Source organism: Odocoileus virginianus, chromosome 10 (assembly GCF_023699985.2).
Source record: "Odocoileus virginianus isolate 20LAN1187 ecotype Illinois chromosome 10, Ovbor_1.2, whole genome shotgun sequence".
Classification (NCBI taxonomy): Eukaryota; Metazoa; Chordata; class Mammalia; order Artiodactyla; family Cervidae; genus Odocoileus; species Odocoileus virginianus.
In genome coordinates this window covers 22,242,638-22,266,254 of record NC_069683.1, presented here as the reverse complement: position 1 = coordinate 22,266,254, position 23,617 = coordinate 22,242,638, and the positions used below count along the sequence as shown (strand labels likewise).

General features: G+C 44.6%; 1 protein-coding gene across 9 annotated transcripts in view; it reads left to right on the top strand.

Annotated features, from left to right (window-relative positions):
- The window catches only part of PRR5L (proline rich 5 like), a 160,501-nt gene that overhangs the window by 36,082 nt on the left and 100,802 nt on the right, over positions 1 to 23,617 (top strand). The window contains exon 3 of one of the 9 annotated variants that reach the window (XM_070473164.1): positions 9,187 to 9,292. The exons of 7 other annotated variants lie outside the window; for them this stretch is intronic. The gene's annotated coding sequence lies outside the window, so the exon portion shown is untranslated. Of the gene's footprint in view, positions 1 to 9,186; positions 9,293 to 11,193; positions 11,346 to 23,617 lie in introns of those variants that run through there. One more of the 9 variants, XM_070473167.1, reaches the window with a different exon arrangement.

The window sequence follows — 23,617 nt, the reverse complement described above, 5'->3', positions numbered from 1 at the left end:
AAGCATCTCTGAAGCTACTCAGTGGGCACTTCTGGCTGCCAGGTGCTGCGGATGCAAAAATGGACAAGCCTATGGCATAGTTAGAGTGACCATAACTTCCCAGACTAGGGCACCATGGAGCATGAAGAACACTGGCTTTAACTGGGGCTCTCCAGGGCTGAGACATATGGTCACAGTAAGCCAAGCCATTAAGACCCCTCACAGGTCTGGATTTCTTAATTCTGAATCTGGCTGTGACCATGCGCAAGTTAACCTCTGAGCCTGTTTCTTGTCCAAAATGGGAGTGATCCCCAGGAATCTTCCCTCTCAAGAATGTCAAGAGAATTATACGAGCTAAGGTAGTCACTGGAACGTGCTGAGGACCCCTTGTCCACAAGACAGGTGCTTGAGGCCATGAAGTTGGATTCCAGGGAGGAAGCTAGCTTTCCTTTCCTGAGTGTCAGCTGGGCTTTGAAAATGAGAACTAGTGCCTAACAGCTCTGGAAAATCAAGAGAATTATAGACGCTGAGGGTGGGGAAGAAAAAGAGGAGAAATGAAGAGAAAGGTGGAAGAAGAGTGAAGTTTGGGGATGGTGGGGAGAGGAGGTACCTATTGGGAAAAATTTAAAGTCAGCGCTAGCTGGTAACACTGCTGGTCCAAGTCTGCATATTTATCTCTGCTTACGATCTTCAGTGGAGGAGCCATTGCTCACAAATGCCATACTGGAGGCAGATCTTCTGGGTTGGGGGTGTTCAGTCACCCAGTCATGTCCAGCTCTTTGCGACGTCAGGGACTGGAGCCCACCAGGCTCCTCTATCCATGACATTTCCCAGGCCAGAATACTGGAGTGGGTTGCATTTCTTTTTCCAGGGGATCTTCCAGACTCAAGCATCAAACCCTTGTCTCCTGTATTGGCAGGCAGATTCTTTACCATTAAGCCTCCTAGGACGATGCCACAGACTCAAGGTGGGCTGGTGGTGAGACTGAGACCTCTAGTGAAGGCTCATTCCACATGGATTTCATGAATACCTCATGCGGGTCCACAGGGAAGGCTCCGTAAATGTTAGGGCCCGCTCTCATTGCTGCAATCATTATTAGCTGCCAGGTTCCGTATAGCGACACCAGCCTAGAAATACAAAGCTGAAAACCAGTGGGGCCGACAGGAGGGGGAAAGCCCCATGAGAACAAAGGAGAGTTTTGTTTTGTTTTGTTCACAACTCGCGGTTCCTAGAGAAGGCTAGGATTCAGCAGAGCCATTTAAATCCCAGACCAGCCTTGGGCAGCTCCAGGCCTGCACCAGGCCCACCACAGTAGGACCAGCAAGACACAAGAGGCACTCCTCCCGGATCGGTTGTCTGCAGAATGAGAAGAATGTTAATTAATCCTGTTATCTGAGCTGCATGCTTTCTGGCTTAATTCCTCTGATAAAACCACACTGAATGGAGAACTCTCAGAATGCCAAAGCAGCCCTTCTAATGGGATTCTTGAGGTGCAGTGAGCCCTGGCGTGGGTGAGGGTAGGGGGATAAACTGTTTGACCCTAGGAACCTGGGGATCAGCACTGACTCTCTCCTCTGGGTATTCTGACTGAAGACCTTTACCATCCAGGCTTCTTGTCCCATTCAATACAGCCACTTTTCAGAAAAGAATGGGAAAATAGAAATTCATTGGAAAAAAAAACTTAATCTGTTTGACTTTTTATAAACATAAAACAGCCAATTTTATGTTTATTTCAAAAAAATGGGCTTATCAGCAAAAATGGGTTTATTTAGGAATGGCAGAGAATTGCAATTTGGAACAAGCATGCTTGAGCAAAAACCCTAGGCACATTCTGAGAAGCAAAAGAGAAGACGCTTATTTCACAGAGGAAAAGGAGAAGCTGGGACAGCCTGATGTAAATAAAGAGTCCACTGGAGGAAACTGGGAGTGCAAAGCGTGGTGACTTTTCACTGGCTGAGTTGCCACAATCTCTCATTGGCTAGGCTGTTGCCAGGCAAGGAGAAAATCCTCCTTCCTCCTGCTGGGGTTCCAAAGTAGTAACCTTCCACTTGGAGATGAAAGGCAAGTCTCCTTCTGTTTGGGATCTGCAGAGAGAAAGAAGTAGGAAGGCAAGAGAGCTTCCTTCTGGCATCCTGATTCTATTTTAAATGAGATTTCCTCTTTCCAGTTTTATAGTTCAAAACCTGTAAGGAAGTATATGGAAGCAGTTCAAAGTTCAGAATATGGAACAACCTGGAATTTCTGCGTCAGACTTACTAATCACATAATCTGGTATGCTTACCTGTTTCAGGGCCTTTATTGCTTTATAGGTGTTATCTGTGTGATTTACTCTAAAACACGGCAGCTTAGGTCCTGTGATATTTCTATATACTTATTTGAAGTGACAGGCTTCCCAGGTGGCTCAGTGGTAAAGAATCTGCTTACCAGTGCAGGAGACACAGGAGACACGGGTTCAATCTCTGGAGTAGGAGATGGCACCCCACTCCAGTGATCTTTTCTGGAAAACTCCATGGACAGAGGATCCTGGCAGGCTACAGTTCAGGGGGTGGTAGAGTCAGACATGACTGAGTGACAGAGGACGCACGCACATTTGCAGTGACACCCTGGGGCAGCAACCATTCTAATCAGGCATCTGCTTACCTCTGAGAGACACCAAAATGAGCAAACTAAGTATCAAGTATCAAAAATAGATTTTCACTGGTGAAATTAGTAGGGTGTTGATAAGCATAATGGATGTTAGAAAGGAGCTCTCAACTTCTGTTATTGAGTGGTATTCAAGATTCATAAATTGGTAACAGTGTTTTATTATTAATATTCCTACCCTGGTGTGAAAAATATGTAAGACTTCAAGTCTTCACCCCTAAATGCATGTGTGTGCACTCAGTCATGTGCGACTCTTATGATGCCCACTCCCCATGAACGGCAGCCCCCCGGGCTCCTCTGTCCATGGGATTCTCCAGGCAAGAATACTGGGGTGGGTTGCCATTTCCTCCTCCAGGGGATCTTCTTGACCCAGCAATCGAACCCGCATCTCCTAGTTCTCCTGCACTGGCAGGCCGATGGTTTACCGTTGCCACTGGAAAGGCCCCTTTACCCTAAGTGGCTGTCTATCTATTTGAAGATTTTCTTCATTGTCTGAGACTGACTATAAGGGTTTTACAGCCCTATCTCTGAAATACTGTTTCAACTCCCTTGGTGATCCTTTCAATGCAAGATGGTAGCTGGTCTGAGTACCTAAAAAGACAGCTATAAGGGACTTCAACTAAACATGCAGCACAGTTTATAGGAACTGCATCATTCCTGCTCACTGATAGAAGTTTGCAAATGTTGATAGTGTAAGGAAGAGAAAAAAGAAGTTTTCCTCTATCCTTTTAGGTTTAGTACCTAGATCTGTGAATTAAACTGACCAAAAGATGAACAGGAAAAAAAAAGTTATTTTGTATGCACTTGGAGGGCCTCACAAAGAGGTGAGAACTCCTCAAAGAGGCTAGACCTTTGAGCTCATATACTATTTTAATAAAGGGTGATATATTGTGGAGAAGTGGCCAGACAGGTAAGACAAAGGGAAAGCAGTTTTGGCTTCTAGTGGTGGTAAGTTTGGGGAAGGTATGAGAGAAACTAATAAAAGATAAGGATTGTTTAGTAAGGTTTGTTCTGCAAACTCAGGTCTCACAATAATTCTGATATGCAGATACTATTATATACCCCACTTAATGTTGAAGAAACAAATCTGGAGAGAGTGAATCACTCCAAGGACACAGAGTCAGGATATAAATCTAGGTTATTTGATTCTAAAGTCCATGTTCCTTACACCATGCAGAAATGTTTTATGATTTTTTTCTTGATTTTACAATATCACACACTCAGGAAAACTGGAAAACATATGAATGTATTAAATAGCCTAATTCCACTACTCAGAGAAAGCTGGATTAAGCTTTGATATATTACTTCCAGATTTCTTTTTTAATGCAAATTGAGTTGTGATTGTACATTGCTTATCATTCTGTGTCCTGTTTACTTGACATGTTATGAACATTTCTTCATATTATTAAAAATTTTCCATTAACATCATTTTAAGGTGAACATAATATTTCACCCTATGGCTGTGTTATACCATCTGTTATTAGACATTTAACCTTGTTCTATATTTTACTACCGTCAGTAACAAGATGGCTAGCCCTGAAGGTAATCCCTTGCTTACATTTCTATTTCTTCAGGGCAGATTCCTGGAAAGGAAATTTCTGGACCGAAGGGCAAGAACATTTAATGGACATTATGAGGTATTAAAATAGATACCTATGTACCCTGCCTTTGTAAATAACAAAGATCAGTATTACTTTGTAGGACTCCATTTAAAAATCAAGATAAAGTAAAACGGTGAGGATTTTGAGCAAGAATCAACTGACCAAGTAGTCAGCGTTACTTAGCGCTTCTTTTCTAACCAGCAGGGGGCAGCACGAATACCAACAGAAATCCTTCTTGACCATTTGAATTTGACATTTTTTTTTTTTAGCATTTTTTTCTTTTTTGGCCAAACTTCCTTTAAAAAATTTAGCAACTACAATGTCATCATATTTACAAGCAGAGGCCAGAGAGGAAAATCTAATTTACTTGAAAGATTTACAGCTTTCAGGAAGATTCCAGAAGACAGATCCAGATGGCAAAAGGCTAGAGAGAAAAGTCTTTCCAGTGTGGGTTTGCACCCGAGGCTAGGAAAGCAGGTCAGGGTAATAGCAACAGCAGGAAAAAATAGTGTTGGTCGGTGGCATTGATGATGGCCTTCTGTGCCCAGCGAGAGCTTTCTGAGGGCTAGGAAGTGGGTTTATCTTTCCAAACAGGATAGCTGGAGGAAGAAGGAGGCACATGACATGCAGCCTGAGGAAGACCTCGCACAAGGTCATTGATGGGAGGAAGGGAAGCGTTAATGAATCACAGAAAAATACGCTGTGTCAAATCCATGCCAAGGGCTGGGTGAGCCTCAGGAAGGAACGTGATTGCAGCGTACCTGGAGCTGGGTTGCTGACCTGAGGACCATGTGCCTTAGATAACATCTTCAGGAGGTTTGTGCATACTCTGAATTTGTGCAGAATCTGCCTGGTGGCTCAGATGGTAAAGAATCTGCTTGCAATGCAAGAGACCCAGGTTCAAAACCTGGGTTGGGAAGATTCCCTGGAGAAGGGAATGGCAACCCGCTTCAGTATTCTTGCCTGGAGAATTCTGTGGACAGAGGAGCCTGGTGGACTACAGCCCATGGGATCATAAAGAGTTGGACACAACTAAGCAACTAATGCTTACAGAAAAATAAGCACGTTTTTTTCTGGGGGGAAAGATCTATAGCTTTCAGGAGTATATGACCCTCAGAAAATGAGAAACAAGTAATCTGTATACATTCCCTCCATCTCTAGGATCAAAGGTATTCTCTCTTCAGAGCTGAACTCCTTCTGCCCTATTTCAGAGGCACCTCCTTCCCCACAATTGGCAGAAAACCCTGCCTGGATGGAACAACAGGGTCCCCCAGCCTAACTCCTGGGTGATGGAGGGCTTAGCAGGAGGTGTGGGTGGCTCAAGTGGCAGAAACTGAATGCTCAGGGGTAAGCTCTTCGGCACAACAGAAAGCTGGGCTGCAGCCAGGTGAATCTATCAAGGCAAAATTTCCGCTTGGAGATGTACTCTCTTTTCTAAAAGTTTAATTCCTCCTGTGGGAGCCTGGCGACGCCCAAGGCTGACTAGAACTGCTGCTTGAAGAGGCTTATTGGCACAGTGGGAGCTTCATATTTGAGCCCTATGAATCTCTTTATTATATCCCATTTCTTCTGGGAAATCTTTAAAATAATTAATTTTTTTTCATTTAATTTTTTATTGATGTATAGCTGATTTGCAATCTTAATTATTGCTGTACGTGCTTTGTCCCTAAGTCATGTCCGACTCTGTGACCCCATGAACTGTAGCCCGCCAGGCTCCTCTGTCCATGGGGATTCTCCAGGCAAGAATACTAGAGTGGGTTTCCATGCCCTCCTCCAGGGGATCTTTCCAATCCAGGGACTGAACTCAGGTCTCCCGTATTTCAGGCAGATTGTTTACCAGCTGAGTTACCCGGGATGCCCCATTGCTGTATAGCAACATGATTGAATTATACATATATATATATATATTCTTTCTTTTTTTTATATTCTTTCTTTTATATTCTCTTTCATTATGGTTTATCATATAATATTGAATGTACCATACAGTAGGACCTTGCTATTTATCCATTCTATATGTAATCAATTACATGTGCTAATCCCAACCTGCCACTCCATCCCTCCCCCAGCCCACACACCCTTAACAACCACAAGTCTGTTCCCTATGTCTATGAGTCTCTTTCTGTCTCATACATGGGTTCATTTGTGTCATATTTTAGGTATTTCATTAAGTGATATCATATGGTATTTGTGTTTCTCTGACAATTCACTTAATGTGATACTCTCTAGTTGCATCCATGTTGCTGCAAATGATATTACTTTGTTCATTTTTATGGCAGAGTAGTATTTCATTGTGTGTGTGTGTGTGTATATATGTATATGTGTATATGTATATATATATATATACACCATATCTTCTTTATCCATTCATCCATCGATGAACATTTAGGCTTTTTCCATGCCTTGGCTATTGTGAATAGTGCTGCTATGAACATAGGGGTGCATATATCTTTTTGAACTGTAGCTTTATTTGGATATATATATATGTTCAGGAGTGAGATTGCTGTATCATACAGTAATTCTAAAAATAAACATTTGTTACAGTATTGATTACAGCTGAAGAAACTTGTGAACAATCTGAGGGTCCATCAAGAGTACAACTGATATGATCCGTATTTTTACCCACATTCTGTATTTGATCCTGAATGTGTGGGTTTTCCACACCAAGCAGTTCTCTAGTCCTCTGTGGACAGCAACTGGATGTCCTACAAATCAATTCAATTTTGACACTAATTACCCCAAGTTAGTCCAGCCCCACAGGTTAAGGGCTCAGTTGCACAAAATTGCCTGCCTCATTTCAGATGTACTCAATCAAAAGCAGTGGGTTTCCAGGTTACTCAGGCTTCTGTCTGACCTAGCTACAAATTGGGAGTTTCTAGGATCTTCTCCTTGGGTTTGATAATTTGCTTTGCTATAAGGGCTCACAGGACCTGGGGAAACACTTTACTTACTATTACCAGTTTATTGCAAAGGATATTATAAAGGATGCCAATGAACAGCCAGATGAAGAGGTATTTAGAGTGAGGTCTGGAAGGATCCTGAACACAGGAGGTTCTGTCCCTGTGCAGTTTGAGGTGTGCCCCCCTTCCAGCCATGGGGTCGCAGAGTCAGACACGACTCAGTGACTTTCACTTTCACTTTCACCCTTCCAACAGGATGCTCTTCAAAGCCCTCCATATTTCCATTACATAAGACACGATTAATTAAATCTCTAGTCATTGGTGATTAACACAATCCCCAGATTTCTCCCCCTCTCCTCCCTGGAAGTAGGGGGAGTGATGGGGGTCCCTCTAATCAAATGGTTGGTTCCTCTGGCAACCAATCCCCATCCTGAAACAACCTAGGGAAGCACCAAGGGTCACCTTATTAGCAATAACTCAGCTTTGGTTGACAGGGGTTTATAATGAATAACAAGACTCCTCTCACTCCTATTACATGGGAAACTACTAGGGTTTTAGGAAGCTTGTGCCATGAACCAGAGAGAAAGAAGAAATATATATTTCTTGTTGTTGTGTTAGTAGCTCAGTCATGTCAGACTCTTTGCGACTCCATGGCTGTAGCCCACCAGGTTCCTCTGTCCATGGCATTCTCCAGGCAAGAATACTGGAGTGGGTAGCCATTCCTTTCTCCAGGGGATCTTCTCAACCCAGGGACTGAACCCAGGTCTCCTGCACTGCAAGCAGATTCTTTACTGTCTGAGCCACCAGGAAGTCCATATATTTATTATATCATAGTATCACAAATAGCGAAATCATAGAATAAGTTATAATTCATCCATATTATGAAACACTAAATAGCTTTAAAAAGAATCTTAGATCCTGTGGTGTGACCTAAGAGGTGGTCGTGATACTTTGTGACAATATGGATTGGAATGTCACATATAGGGCAGAAATGGGCAAACGTTTTCTGAAACAGGCTAAATAGCAAATATTTTAAGCCCTGCCATTGTAGTGCAAAAGCAACTATACACAATGTGTAAATGAATAGACTCAGCTGTGTTCTAATAAAACTTTATTTACAAAAGCAGGTAGTGGATCAGATTAGCCTGCAGACCATAGTTTTCTGACATATGGCTTAGAGTGTGATCTTTTGGGGGCTTCCCTGGTAGCTCAGCTGGTAAAGAATCTGTCTGCAATGGATGAGACCTTGGTTTGATTCCTGGGTCAGGAAGATTCACTGGAGAGGGGATAGTCCACCCACTCCAGTATTCTTGGGCTTCCCTAGCGGCTTAGCTGGTAAAGAATCTGCCCACAATGTGAGAGACCTGGGTTCGATCCCCCTTGAATAGTGTGTATATATTTTATAAAGATAGGTCCAAGCTGTTAATATTGGGTACCTTGAGGAGAAAAAAGGTAGGATGGGGAGCAAGGAGGTTATTCACTTTTCTTTATTCATTTCTGTTTTGTGTGATTTGAGATGGAACATATGCATCGCTTTTTTGTAATTTCTGTTTGAATTCCCCAAACGACATAACAAAGCACTGGGAATTCTCAGTTGTACAGGAGTGCCTTTGTCTGTATAGTGAGACAGTTGTGACTTGATTGAAAGAAGTTTTAGTTAGCCACAAGCTGCAGAGAAATCAGTAATTAGTAAACCAACCAACAAACAAAACCAAAAACCAGAAAAAAAAAAAGTACTCAGTTTGAGACAATGATAATGAAAGTATTACCAAATCAGGTCCAGCTGGCTGCTCACGGCTCAAAACTCAATGGGGCGGCGGGGGGGGGCGCGGAAATGTTGGCAGAAAGGAAAGTTGCTTTGAATCAAAATGCCAGCAATCTGAGGAGATGGTATACTGTGTCCCCCTAAAACCATCTCCAATGATTCTGCTTGGTCATGAAAGTTTTTAAAGGGAAAAAAAGGAAACAATTTCAGTTAATCATTGAGTTGGAGCTCAGATCCAACTACTGTGTGCAGGCTTGTTGATTTCTTGGGATTTTTTCTTTAAAAGGTTTCTTGTTTACAGAGTTTGTTCAGGAGATTACTGACGGGGGAGCAGGGGAAGAGATCTGGTCACCTATTAATTACCTACTGTGTGATCAAAAGGTCTGAAAGGGGTGCTAGGACTGGAGGTGAGTAGAGCATGTGGGTGCACAGATTAAAGTTGGTGACAAGACAGAAGGGTGCCTCCTGCTGAGAGCTCTTTCCTGCAAAAGCTGCTTACAAAAGCATGATTTTATGATAGAGGGTCAGTCTCACTCTTCTTTGTACCGGTCAAGTCAGGGCTCTCTTTCTAGCCTGGGGTGCAGGGATGTAAGACACACGTGGGCAAGCTCGGTGATCGCTGAGGACAAAGGCTGGGAAGGTGAAGGTCTAGGGAGTTCCTGTGAGAGGAGCAGTCTGTTGAGCCTGAAGCAGAGAGAGCAGGTGTGGGGGTGGATGTGGAGAGGAGACCGGTCCACTCATGGAGCCTCAGAGTCTCTGCCTGAACCACGGCGACCCATCACCTCCTGCTAAGCAGGGAACAGTCCAGCCACCGGGGGTACTGGATGGGATCAGACTAGGTGATCCTTACATGGCCCCTGTCTAAAATAGTCTATAAGCTGGTCTCAGCAGAACTTCTATGGGCCTGAGCTCAGGGCCTGAGCTCTGGGATGGACAGACCTGGGGAACAGCTGGCCCAGCAACCTTGGGCCAAGTTTCTGAACCTCTGGAAGCCTTAATTTTTCCTGTGTAAGGGAGAGAAAATTAATAATAATACCACCCCGTATTTCATAGACTTATTATGAGAACCAAATGAGCCAGCACACATTTAGCACTTTCTGTGACTCCTGGCACAATGAATAAGTGCTTAGTAGATGTTAATAGTTTGCTGTCATGACAGTCATCATTGGGGTTGTTACACAACTGCCAGATGACTTTTGGTTTACTCTTGACTGTGTTAACTTTTGGTTAACTTTTCGCCTCCCAATCTTTGACAAAAATTAGACTGGTCTTGGCTGTATTCTTTGTCTGTATTCTTGGTTGTATTCTTTCCCTGGAGCTGTTTTCTCACCTATAAAAGACTTCTTGGCACCTGTTGTCCCCATCTATTCAGGCAGATGAGGTATGAAAGACCCTTTTACACCGGGAGTGTTAAAGGCAGGATGCAAATGAAAGGTGACATGGGTACCCAAATCCTGCTCCTCCTTCAACCAATTAAAATCTTGCTTCTTCTGACCACACAGTACCTCCGTTTTCAATACGTCTGGGCATTGTGTCTACCTTGCTGGTGTGGGCTGGTAGTTGAATGGATGTGTCACACCCAAAAGGGAGATCTTGGAGATCAGGGGCTTTGTCTTATGTATTTTCAAGTGAATAACTATAAATAAGAGATGAATTAAAAACTAATCACTGATGCTAAATTCAAGGAGATTGCTGTGTGTCAGATACGGTGGCTTCACACAGAATTTAAATGTAATATCACAGCACCTCTCTAAGGAATGTATCCGTGTTCCCACCCGACTGAGGAAACATGAAGTTCAGGAAAGTGGTTAAGTAGCTCGAGTAATGAAAGAAAGAAAGAAAGTGAAGTCGCTCAGTCGCGTCCAACTCTTTGTGACCCTGTGGACTGTAGCCCGCCAGGCTCCTCTGTCCATGGGATTCTCCAGGCAAGAATACTGGAGTGGGCTGCCATTTCCTTCTCCACGAGAAATGAAGTACCACCCAAGTATCCATATATGAAGAGGCTGACTCCTTCCTATTTGTGCTCAGTATCAGCACCCAGTAGGTTCGGAGTAAATATGTAGTATTATTTAGTACCCCTCTCTGATGAATTTATATTTAAGAAACTGTTATTTCTAGAAGCAACAAGGTTAAAATAGACAACAAAACAAATTACGGATTGTACCCCGCCCTTTCTGTTTAGCCAAAGAGCCCGGCGCTCACGTGGAGCTGTACCGGGCGGTGGGGGAGGGGAGGCGGGAGGCCCTGCAGGGCCCGGGTTTCCTGCGGGGAAAATCCAAGCGCTGAGTGTCCCGACTTCCTTCTGGTCGATTGTTCTGGGGAAGGAAGGCAAGGGGCCTTCTGTTCTTTCTCCGGAATCCCGTGATGCCCACACTCTACAGCCCGGGCCTCCTGTCCCGCCCCCCAAACCGCGACACCCTCCCGGGAGCTCTCCAGCGCCTGCTCCTGAGGCAGAGAGAGGTGAGGAGGGAACAAGCCGGTCCTGGTGGGAGTTGGCGTGAGTATGTGTGTGTGTGTGTGTGTGTGTGTGAGAGAGTGTGTGTGTGTGTGTGTGTGTGTGTGTTGGGGTGGGGGTGGGGGGATACAGCTTCCTTCATCTTCTCCTGGATGGCAAATTGAGCTTATCACTTTTAAAAAGCCTATCATTTTTTGAACTCGGCCTAAGACATCTTGGGGTGGTCCAGATGGAACTGGGCTCACTCTGTCCTTTATTAACCAGAAAAAGGACTGTGAGACCTACACTTCCCTACAGGTTGCCTAGTCACTCAGTCGCGTCTGACTCTTTGCGACTCCATGGACTTGTAGCCCACCAGGCTCCTGGGTCCATGGGATTCTCCAGGCGAGAACACTGGAGTGGCTTGACATTTCCTTCTCCAGCCTTCCCTACAGAGGAGTCAGCAAAAGACACAGCCCAACACCATCTCTGGCTTTGACGTCCTGCCACCTGCTTTTCCTCCGTCACCTCTAGTCCATCTTCACTACTGCTGGGGGTGTCAGCTCTCTGCACCACTGAGCTCCCAGGCTAAAGAGAACAGATTTTGTTCTCTCCCAGTTTAACTTCCCAGATTTTTTCTGAGCTATCAGAATTACATTTCAGAGCAAATGCATGCATCTGCAATACAGTCATTTAAAAGAACAGATCTTCGAGTCAGACTGCCCAGGTTCAAACCCCAGCTATACCCCTACCAGCTGTGGAGTGGGAAGTAAGTCACTTAACTTCTCTGCCTCGGCGGCCTCGTCTATAAAATAGTGATAATAAATAATACCAATGGGATTGTTGTGAGGATTCCGTGACTGAATACTTGTAAGGTGCTTAGAACCATGCCTGACACATGGTGTGTGCCTGCTAAGTCCCCTTGGTCATGTCCGACTCTTTATGGCCCTATGGACCATAGCCCACCAGACTCCTCTGTCCATGGGATTCTCCAGGCAAGAGTCCTGGAGAGGGTTGACATTCCCTCCTCCAGGGGATCTTCCTGACCCAGGGGTGGAACCTGCATCTCTTACATCTCCTGCTTTGGCAGGCAGGTTCTTTACCACTAGCACCACCTGGGAAGCCCCTGGCACATGGTAAGCAGTAGATAATCAGTTATTAAATAACTACTATAGTATCTAGGTCATCTCTGTTGTTGATCTGGTTAGTTTCTATGTTGCTGGGTCCCCCAGTCGCCCTTATCCTGATGAACTGCTTTCATTTTCTTCTGTTATATAATTCCCAAGCCTTTCCAATATCTCTGTGGCTCAGACTTCAAGGGAAGAATGGAGAATTCTTGTTACTTTATTCTGGAGGACACTTTTAGCTTCCTTTATTTCCGCTTCTTCATTATAATCTGAATTGGGTAACTTTTTATAGCTAAAGACTCATCACCATGTTTTTCTAAACAAAGATGAGTCCACTCCTCACACCCCTGCCATTGGAACAATGGACAATGCCCGTAAATGTGCTCATCGTGTGGAAGTAGCAGTGGGGCTTCCCAGGTGGTGCTAGTGGTAAAGAACCTGCCTGCCGATGCAGGAGAACTAAGACGCTGGTTTGATCCCTGTGTTGGGAAGATCCCCTGGAGGAGGAAATGGCAACCCACTCCAGTATTCTTGCTGGAAACCCCATGGACAGGGCAGCCTGGCGGGTTATAGTTCATGGGGATCACAAAGAGTCGGACACGACTAAAGTGACTTAGCACAGCACAGTAGTCTTTTAATAATTTTGCATTTTCAGAGGAGGAAAAACTTTTCCTCTACCCTCTTACATTCCGAGTCAGGACTGTGACTTAAGCTGACAGATGACACAGTAACAGGAGCAAAGCATACACATTTTATTTGATGTCAGTATTTGTGTGTGAAAGAAGTAGGAATCTCTGGGGGCTTGGATACCAGTTTAACAAACGGAGATAAATTGTGGAGAAGTGATTAGACAAAGGAAAGGGGATTGGGCTTCTAGGGTGGTAAACTGTGGGAAAGTGAATAGGAAATATATAGGGGAAACTAATGGAAGATAAGGGTTATTTGAATAATGTTTATTTGTGCAAGTTCATTTCCATCTCAACTCCCCATCTCCGGTAATAAGAATGTTCTTTTCTTCCTGGTACCAGGAGGGCACTTTCTCAGGAGAAATGTATGCCCTGCTTTTAGACAGAAAGGATTACTAGAGTGTGAGCAAAAAAAGGCAATTCTGCTGACTTGAGGGAAACTTCCATGAAGAGGTATTCTGAAGCATTGGCTGTTCTTCAGGGAAGGAGGAGAGAGAATGAAGAGGGGAGAAAAGATGCCTTATGTCACATATCAGGGGATACGGGGCATCCAGGTTGAGCTCCTGTATCTCCCAAGGGTTTAGCCTGGAGAGAAGGAACGCGATTAGGAATTTCATCCTGTAATCCAAGCGGTAACAGTGAGGACCGGGTAGAAGTGAGTGTGTGTGGTGGGGAAGAGGTGGTGCAGAGGACTGAAAAGAGGCATGTGCAGGACTGTCTTAAAAGCAAACATAAAACTTGACTTGGGATTGGATGTGAAATCAGGAAGATAAATTAACAGAAAGAAAGAAGAGTTCAGCTTTCAAAATTTGTTAAAACTAGGGGATTTAAGAACTAAAAGGGGTCCCCTCTATCCACACCCTTTTAACAGACGAAAAGTTGAGCCCAGCCCTTTTCCGTAGCACTAAATCATGTTAGTTGTAGGTTTCCGGACCAGGAGTTACATCTCTGGATCCTCAAGCTGTTCCTTTTCCCCATTCCTTCCATTCAAATAAGAGGGTGACCCTGGATTATGGTACTTGGCACTCAGATAAACAGAGGGCTTATACGTCCCTGCCCCACCGCAGCCTCCAGGACTCCAGCTTCAGAAAGAACAAACCCTTATGCTGGTTTCTCAGCCTCAGCACTATTGACATTTGGACCAGATAGCTCTTTGTTTTGGTGACTTTTCCTGTGTACTAGAGGGCGTTTAATGGCATCCTTGCCACTGGGTGACATGGCATCCCTCCCCCACCCCCAGTCATGAGGATTAAAAATGTTTCCCACTCTGCTAAATGTCCCTGGCATGGTGGCTGTGGGGGTAAAAAATCACCCGAGTTTGAGAACTGGTGCCTTCCGTCAACATGCTTACCCTGAGCTCCATCATTGCATGGGCCCAAACTCATAAACTCTTAAAAACTGAAGCTCTAAGATCATTCCTTGAGAATACAGTGATTACTTTTTTTTTCAACACCTTTAGAAATGTATTTTGTTCATTTATCCAGACCAGTATATACTGTCTGTGTACTATATGCCAGGAGTTAGGCAAGGTTTTAGACACACAGGGGTGAATGAGATGACTTTAAAATGTTTCCCATCGATGTTAGTGATAAGGGGAAAGTGAATGCTCTCCTCTGGTCCCGAGGGGGATGGGAGAAAAGAGAGAAGGCAGAAAGGACATTGGCAGTCACATATCTTTTTCTGTCTCTGGGAAAACTTGGAGAACATACTGCTGCAGAAGTCAGCATAGGAATTGAGCTGCTGAGAACGTAGACTTTGAAGGCAGATGCACCTGTGTCTGAATCTTGGCCTAATATGACTTGGGCAAATAACCTTCTTAACCTCAGTTTCCTTATCTGTAGAATGGAGACATTAACAATATTCAGTTCATGACTGTTTTGAAGATTCAAGAAGATAATGCTTCTAAAGCTCTGAGTACAGAGCCTGGGACCTGGTAAACACTCAACAGTCCTATTGAAGCGTCTCTAATCATTTTTCAGCTTATTTTATACTTAGGAACAAAGGTAAGCTCTGGACATGACATATCCACTGCCACCAAAGACAGGAGGGAGTCACTGGGTTAGTTGCTTCAGCTTCAGCCTTTTGATTGTCCTTTACGTATGGCTTGTTAGTTGCATGTTGCTTTGTTTTGAGGTGTCTTATGATTTATTACTAAATCTTTAATTTCCTGTATGCACAAAAGCAGGGAGAGCATTGAGCATGTTACTGAGAGATTTGCTCATAATGGAAATGAAAGTAGAGGTCATTTTTTTAAACTGAAAGTGAGAAAAAGAATTGTGCATGTGCATTTGAGGTGAAGTGAGAACATGGGACAATGATGCCTATCAAGTGCTGAGAACTGAGGTGGGCACATAATAAGCGCTCAAGAAATTTCTTCCATCTTCGTCATCATCATATCATCATCATGTCAAATGAAGAGGGCATCGTATTATATTTGGAAAATGCTGAACTCATGTATTCTACAGTTATCAAGAAAACTGAGGCAAGGAAAAAAAAAGAAAAACAGAGTGGAAAAAAAAATCGCTACTAGGAGGCCAGAGCAGAGTGTCAACCCTAGAAGCCTCATGCAAATTTAGGAGTAGGCTAGGCTTTGGAAAATGCAAGGGCTTATACATTCCTGTTCGCAGAAAGTGGAACGTGCCACTAGGAGATTTCTATTGCAAGCTATGGGTGATCCACGAATTTAAAGCTCATTTGAAGCTGTTCCTCATTAGAAAGAACCTAGGGTGACTGGGGTATGGATCCTATAGTCTGCTAAGATACTTATGGAGACCGTCTGGGCATGGACTGTCAATTGCCTCTCTAGATTTCCAAACTGATCTATTTTAAAGAAATATGCCTGAGAGATGTATGAGAGCAGCAAAGAGAAACAAGAATGTCAGAGTGCCAATTAACCCTTCCATCTGGTGGATATGTGAACGGACATTGCAAGCTTAAACTCATCTCAATCTTCTTAGACTTACAAATATTATACTAACAACAGCAACTCATGCTTACTGAGCATGTAATATGTGCCAGACAGTGTTCTAAATCTATCTCGAGGACTTTCACCCCAACTCTGTGAGCTGGGTGCTGTTACGTTTCCAGTTTAGCTGAGACACAAGGGGATCCAGCTAGTCAGTTGTGCAAGCAAGAGATGAAGTAGGCAGTCTGGTTCCAAAGTCCTTTTAATTACTGAACTTACAAATGGGTTTTTAAGACCTGACCTGCTTTTGAAGTATAAAAGCTTTGTATATCACGATGACTATCACTATTAGGGAAGCACAGTCACTGACGTCAAGGAGAATTATGACCAAGTCAAAGCCATTTGATTTAGGACAAGCACATCATTGACCCTTGAGTGGGTGGTTTCTGTAAAGCGCTGGGATGACTGCCAGACTGCAAGGGCTAAGGGAGTCAAGGGAGGTGAGAAAAGGGAGGCCCCGATTATAGATCACTTCCAGGGGCTTGGCAGTAACAACCCAGAAAGAAATAGACTTACAGCTACAAGGAGCAGCTAGCCATGGGAAGGCTGTCTTTCTCTTCTCCCCAAAGCAACGAATGCATGTTGGAGGAAAGGAAAGGGGACTGATGGAAGAGAAGAGGATAAAGATGCTGAAAATGGAGGGAAGGTGTTTCAAATGAATGTCAGGGAAGGGATGGTGCTCAGGGCATTAGTGGAGGGTTTGATGTCCAGCTGTGTTTGGAAGAAATGTTTTGGGCTTTACTTGTTAATGATCCTAGATGAAGCAGTGGTTAAATTTTCAGTAATCTGGACCCACACTGTCCTAAAAGCCCTGGTGTGTATGATCCGTTATCTAACTATTTGGAGAGTTGGGTGTATGTCCCACGGCTGCTAATAAGCAGCTCTGTGATCTTGGGCAAAAAAGTCATTTGTTAGGCTTCCCTGATGACTCCGTGGCAAAGAATCTGCTGGCCAGTGCAGAAGACAGAGGTCCAATCCCTGATCCAGAAGAATCCCACATGCCTCAGAGCAACTAAGCCTGCATCCCACAACTACTGAGTCTGAGCCCAGGATCGCCAGGCACTGAGCCCTCGAGCTGCAGCTCCTGGGCCTGTGTGCCCTAGAGCCCGTGCTCCGCGACCCGAGAGGCCACGGCAGTGAGACGCCTGCACACCGCAACTGGAAAGCAGCCCCTGCTCACCACAACCAGGGACTCGAAGGAGCAGTGAAGACCCGGCACAGCCAAAAATAAAGACATACAACTGTAAGAAGAATTCTTTAAAAAAGTCACTTCTTGTCTCTGAGTCTCCATTTCCCCATCCTGTAAGGTGGGGATTTGAATTCAAGATCCTGGGTCCTTTGAACTTGCAGCAGTACTACCTTTTAATATGAGTAGAAGAAGGTCTTATTTTAGGTGGAGGATTAATACCTCTATTGTGCCATTTTTGTCTGAGTGAGAGAGAGGTCACAGTCCCTTTCTTCTGTGCTGGAGAGAGAGGTGATTTGACCAGAATTGTAAACTGCTCTGTATTATATTTATAAATGTGTATAACGTTCATTGGGCTTCCCAGGTGGCGCTAGTGGTAAAGAACCCTCCTGCCAATGCAGGAGACACAAGAGATGTGGGCTCACTCTCTGGGTCGGTCAGATCTCCTGAAGGAGAGCATGGCAACCCCCTCGAGTATTCTTACCTGGAGAATCTCATGGACAGAGGAGCCTGGTGGGCTATGGTCCATGGGGTTGCAAAGACTTGGACACGACTGAAGTGACTTTGCCCGTGCACACACATTATGTTCATTGAAATTGACTTATTTGTTACCAGGATTCTAAGGGCATCCTTCTAAACGTTATAAAAACTTCGCTCCTTTATTAACTATGTACTTATCTTAGCCTCAGGAACATCAAGAAATATTGCCAACTTGTTGCTAGAAAATGCTGTGCCTCTGTCATTCAAATGCGCAAGTCCACCCATTAGTCATGGGGTTTTTTATCGCCCCAAGAGCCTGGTTCTCGGGAAGGAGGGGCAATCGGTGTATTTATCTTGCCAACCATCAGTTGTTAACAGCATTTATTAAGTAGAATTTCCCCCCAACCACCAGAACTGTAAAATACAGCTCAGCAAAAGCATAGAGTGCCCACTATGTGTTAGGTACCAAACAGGAAAATGGGGACCACAGATATCAGCTTGGCTGATAGAAGCCCGTAACCACAATAAAAACACAAAACAGGAAACCATGATGAATATCTAGTGTGCAGCCATTTGGAACACAAGGGGTGCAACCTTTTAGCTAGAGGTGTGTATGTGTGTGTGTGTATTTGTGTAAAAGGCTGGGTTATGTGGAAGGCACCCAGGGGGAAACCTGCACAAGTGATACTTCTATCTTGCTATGGATGTGTTATTGATCAAAAACCCTTATGCCTGGTGATCCAGCAGCTCAAACCACACACACACACACACAGAGAAGGAGACTGCTACCTCTGTAGCATTTTGGTGTATACTCATGGCCCTAAGTCAGCGATCTGATGCAAGATGCAGGCAGTATTCTGCAGTAGCAACTCTCAAAGTGTGGTCCAGGGACCTTTGAAGTTGCCCTCAGGTCCTGTCACAAAGGGCCCCCTGCTCCGAAGGGCTGCTCCGTTTAAGGCTGTGTTGTGGCTGTCTTGAAATTGTAAATAACTTTTGAACAAGAGACTTCTCCCTTTTGCCTGCAAATTATGTAGCTGGTCTTAGTTGCTTGAAACCCTTCCATGGAATCCATGAGTTCAGAACTATCTTATAATAGTGATGATGATGATAATTTTACTATATTATTTGCCTTTTCCACTAACTTTCTCACACAAGTATGTACACTGTGGAGCTTTCCAGAGGCTATATGAATTGGAGCTCTACTGCATCAGATCGAATGCAGAGGCAGATATGAGACTCCAGCTATTTACTCTGAAGTCAGATGTTAAAGAGAGCAGCAGATTTGAAAAACAATGCCACTCAGCTCACCATATATATTTTGCTTTTGGAAAACAGTTTTCATAAATGTATTTTAATTTTGTTAACATGAAATATCTTTTTTAAAATGGTTTTTAAGTGACTCAATAAATAGCTATTTAGATTTTCCTCAGTTTTATCTTTTACTATATTAAATATTGGGCTTCCCAGCTGGCTCACTGGGTAAGGAATCTGCCTGCAATGCAGGAGATTCAGGAGACATGGGTTCAATTCCTGGATCAGGAAGATCCCCTGGAGGAGGACATGGCAACCCACTCCAGTATTCTTGCCTGGAGAATGCCATGGACAGAGGAGCCTGGTGGGCCAAGGTCCATAGGATCGCAAAGAATCAGACATGACTGAAGTGACTGAGCATGCATGCATATTAAATATCAATAGACACAACTCACAAAAACCAAAAATTCTGAGGATCATCCATAAGTTTTAAGAGTATAAAGTGATTCTGAGTCCAAAAAGTCTGAAAGCTATTTAAGGCTGTCTAAAAGCTATTCAAGGCTTTATAGGTATTTACTTTTTCTCTTACAGGAAAGAAATCATTGAAGGAATGTGACCAAAAGATACAGTGTGCTTGTTTATACTTACACTGGTCACGGTTATCCAGAGAACCATAGCCAACAGGAGAGGTTATATACGTAAATGGAGATTTATCATAGGAATTGGCCCAGATGACAACAGAAGCAAGCCAAGAGGCTGGAGACCCAGGAAAGCCAGTGGTGTAACTCAGCCCGAGTCTGAAGGCCCGAGAGCCAGGAGCACCGATGTCCAGGGGCAGGAGAAGAAGGAAAATTGGCCCTTCTTCTGCCTTTTCGGTCCATTCATACCCTCAGTGGTTTGGAAGAGACCACCACATTGGAGAGGGCGATCTTCTTTACTCAGGGTTCCTGTTCAGATGCAGATCTCTTCCAGAAGACCTTCACAGACACACTCAGATATAAAGTTTTACCCGTTGGCTAGGCACGCCTTAGCCCAGTCAGGATGACACATAAATTTAACCATCACACTTGTACACTTATGTAGGTAAAACTATGTCTAGGAATCTAAAATATGACACAAATGAACCTATGAAACAGAAACAGACTCCCAGACATAGAGAACAGACTTGGGGCTACCAAGGGGGTGGGTGGATGGGAGTTTGGGATTAGCAGATGCAGACTATTATATTGGGCTGGCCAAAAGGTTTGTTCAGGTTTTTCCATAGTATCTTATAGGAAAACCCAAATGAACTTTTTGGCCAACCCAACACACAGGCTGGATAAACAACAAGGTCCTATTGTATAGCACAAGGAGCTATATTTAATATCCTGTGATAAACCACAGGAAGTGAAGTTGCTCAGTCATGTCCGACTCTTTGCAACCCCATGGACTGTAGCCTAACAGGCTCCTCCATCCATGAGATTTTCCAGGCAAGAAAACTGGAGTGGGTTGCCATTTCCTTCTCCAGGGGATCTTCCCGACCCAGGGATTGAACCCGGGTCTCCCACATTGAAGGCAGACACTTTACACTCTAAGCCACCAGGGAAGAATATAATAATAGGCTACCTGGAGTGGGTAGCCTATCCCTTCTCCAGGAGATCTTCTTGACCCAGAAATCAAACTGGGGTCTCCTGCATTGCAGGTGGATTCTTTTCCAGCTGAGCTACCAGGGAAACCTGTAAATCAACCATACTTCAATAAAATAAAATTTTAAGAAATCTGCCTCTATTTAAAGATGAGACAGACATAACCTTTTCTTTACCCTTGAACTTCTTCACAATTTCCCAACATGTCATCAAACACAAATCACTTGTTTCTACTTGTTTTTCTTTCTTTGGATAAGCTTCAGAGTGGCAGATTCTGGTTTCCTTCTAGCCATGGGAGCTTCCCAGAATAGAACAGCTGCCCTGAGAGGCAGTGAGCATCTCGACCCTGAAAGGGTCCAACCAGAAGCCACTTCTGGAGTGGGTGCTGGAGAGGATTCGGGCATGAGGCAGAGAGTTGGGTGAGTGACTTCTGAGGTCCCTTGACTTTCTGGAGCATTAGTTGATGAGAGGGTCTTCCCTTACCTAGTCCAGACTCACAGGGCTGAAGTCATAGCGAATGGTATACATATCTTACAAGGGAAAAAGAAAGGAGGGAGAGAAGATAGAAGAAGAAAAAAGGAAGCAGAGAAGAGGAAGAGGAAAAGGAAGGAGAAGAATAAGAAGAAAAAAAAAAAAAACAAGAAAGGAGGAGAAAACGGATATTCCATCAGACCAAAGCAGTGCAGCAATCACTAGGGTTTCCGGTCTTGCATGCAAGGAAGCAGGCACCAGCTGGAGTCTGAGAAGAGGACTTCTGAGTGACTGACGCAAGGGAGAACCGGGTAGGCAGGGCAGGGTGGGAATGAGAATTGCATGTTCTCATTCTTATGACTCTGACTCACTAGATGGACAGTTTTTTAGGTCACTGATCCCTCCCTTCCCTTTTTAAGGCCCCATTTCCTCCACTTTTAGCACCAAAGCACTGATGTGCTTTCCCCACTTTTGGAAATCCATCTTGTGATGGAACGCTCGGGTGCTTGGCTGATAATAATTGAACACATTATCCTTGGAAAAGAAACAAGAGGAGACAGTATCTTCACCCCCAGGAACAAGTCTTCCAAGTAGGAAATCTTAGAATCTGGGCAAGCAAAACAGATATTTTCAGGGTAAGGACATTTTTTTCTAGAACTTCTCAAACCATACCTGCTGTTTTTAAGGGGTCATCAGAGATGAGTCCCTTTCTCTCTCCATCTGTGTTTCTTTCTTCATTTATACTCTTCCATAACAGCTTTTCCTAAGCCTCTATTATATCCCAGGGGACTTCACAGATGGCTCAGTGGTAACGAATCCACCTGCCAAGCAGGAGATGCGGGTTCAATCCCTGGGTCAGGAAGATTCCCCTGGAGGAGGAAATGGCAACCCACTCCAGTATTCTTGCCTGGAGAATCCCATGGACAGAGGAGCCTGGTGAGCTCCATGGTCTTGCAAAGACTCAGAAGAGGACTGAATGACCAATCATGCATGATTGTATCCCAGGCATGGCCTAGGTTTGGTGATTCGAAAATAAATTACCCGGCATCACTGATTTCCTGAGTTGTGAGCAGAGAACAGGTGAACTGATCTCTGTAAGGCACTGACGCAAATGCTACAAGGGAGGGTGTGCAGGGCAGGGTGCCCAGGGCGGATGCAAGGGAGGGTGTGCAAAGTGCTGGGCAGGCCGCCTGGGGTGGAGAAAAGGGACAATCCTGACCTGGCGCCTGGAGGGGGAAGTGGTATTTTATAAGGGAGAACAGGCACTCCAGGCCCAGAGGGGTTAAGTGATATGCCCAACTTCACAGCGCTGCACTGCTGGACAAGCCCTGAAATCTAGTTCGTCTTCATTGCCTGGACCCTTGATCTAAATGCAGTCCCACCTTTCCAAGAATGCAGGCAGCTCAGGGTGACTTGGCGCATTGCAAGGCAAATGAAAAGAAAGCGTAGATGGAGATGAAGCTGGGATCCAGCCAGCTTATCGTATTCCTCTAGTCACACTGGCAGCAGAATAAGGAGGTGACCAGGGACCAGGAAAAAGTAAAACCCAGTGTTTCAAGGGGCTGTTCAGTTATATTCATGTTACAAGATGTTCAGTGTATATTCACTGAGTCCCTGCCGTGTGCCCAGACAGAGGTCACTCCCACCGCGTCCCTGAGCTCACCTCCATCCAGCAAGGCTGGGGTAGACTTACTGTGCTAGGCGGGATCCTATTAATAGTGCAGGGTCACTTTTACAGATGCTGTGGTTGCTGCTTCTCATGCTTCCTTTGAAGACCTTGTGCCCCTTCTCCTAACAACCTCCTTTCCTTCCTCTGACTCCCTCTGTTAGAGGCGCAGAAGGGCGCTGAACTGACCCACGACAGGGGCAGCTTTCCTGCAAAGTCAGGAGGAGGGGCCCCAGCTCCTAGACCAGTGGAGTAAGCTGCCAGCTTCAACAAAGGAGACTTGGTTTCTTCACTTCCCAGCCTTTACCTGGCTGATGCTGGCTGAGTGCTTACTGTTCCAGAAACAGCCAGGGCCCAGGGAGAAGGGCTTACCCTCCCACAAGAATGCAAAGAAACAATTGGCTATTAATTTCCAGTAGGATGAGCAGAAAGTCTTTCAGCCAGGAAATCTAAATTGATCAGCAGTTAAGTCTTTCAAGCTCCCTGACCCCCGTTTAACTTCCAGGACTGCAGATGGCTCTGAGTAGGAGCTTGGAGATGATTTTAGCCACTGGTCTTGGGAGGGTATTTCACCTTTAAATGAGGTGCCTGCCTGTTCCCTTTGGGCCGCATCCTGTAGGGGTTAAGCATAAGGACTAGGGAGCAGACTGCCTGGGTTTGAGTCCCAGCTCTGCCATTTGCTGTGTGACTTTGGGCAAGTTACTAAGCTCTCGGTGCCTTGGTTTTCTCATCTATGAAATGGAAATAATAGTAGCAGCCTCATGCTGTTTTGATAGGTCAGTTGGTAAAGAATCCGCCTGCAATGCAGGAGACCCCAGTTTGATTCCTGGGTTGGGAAGAT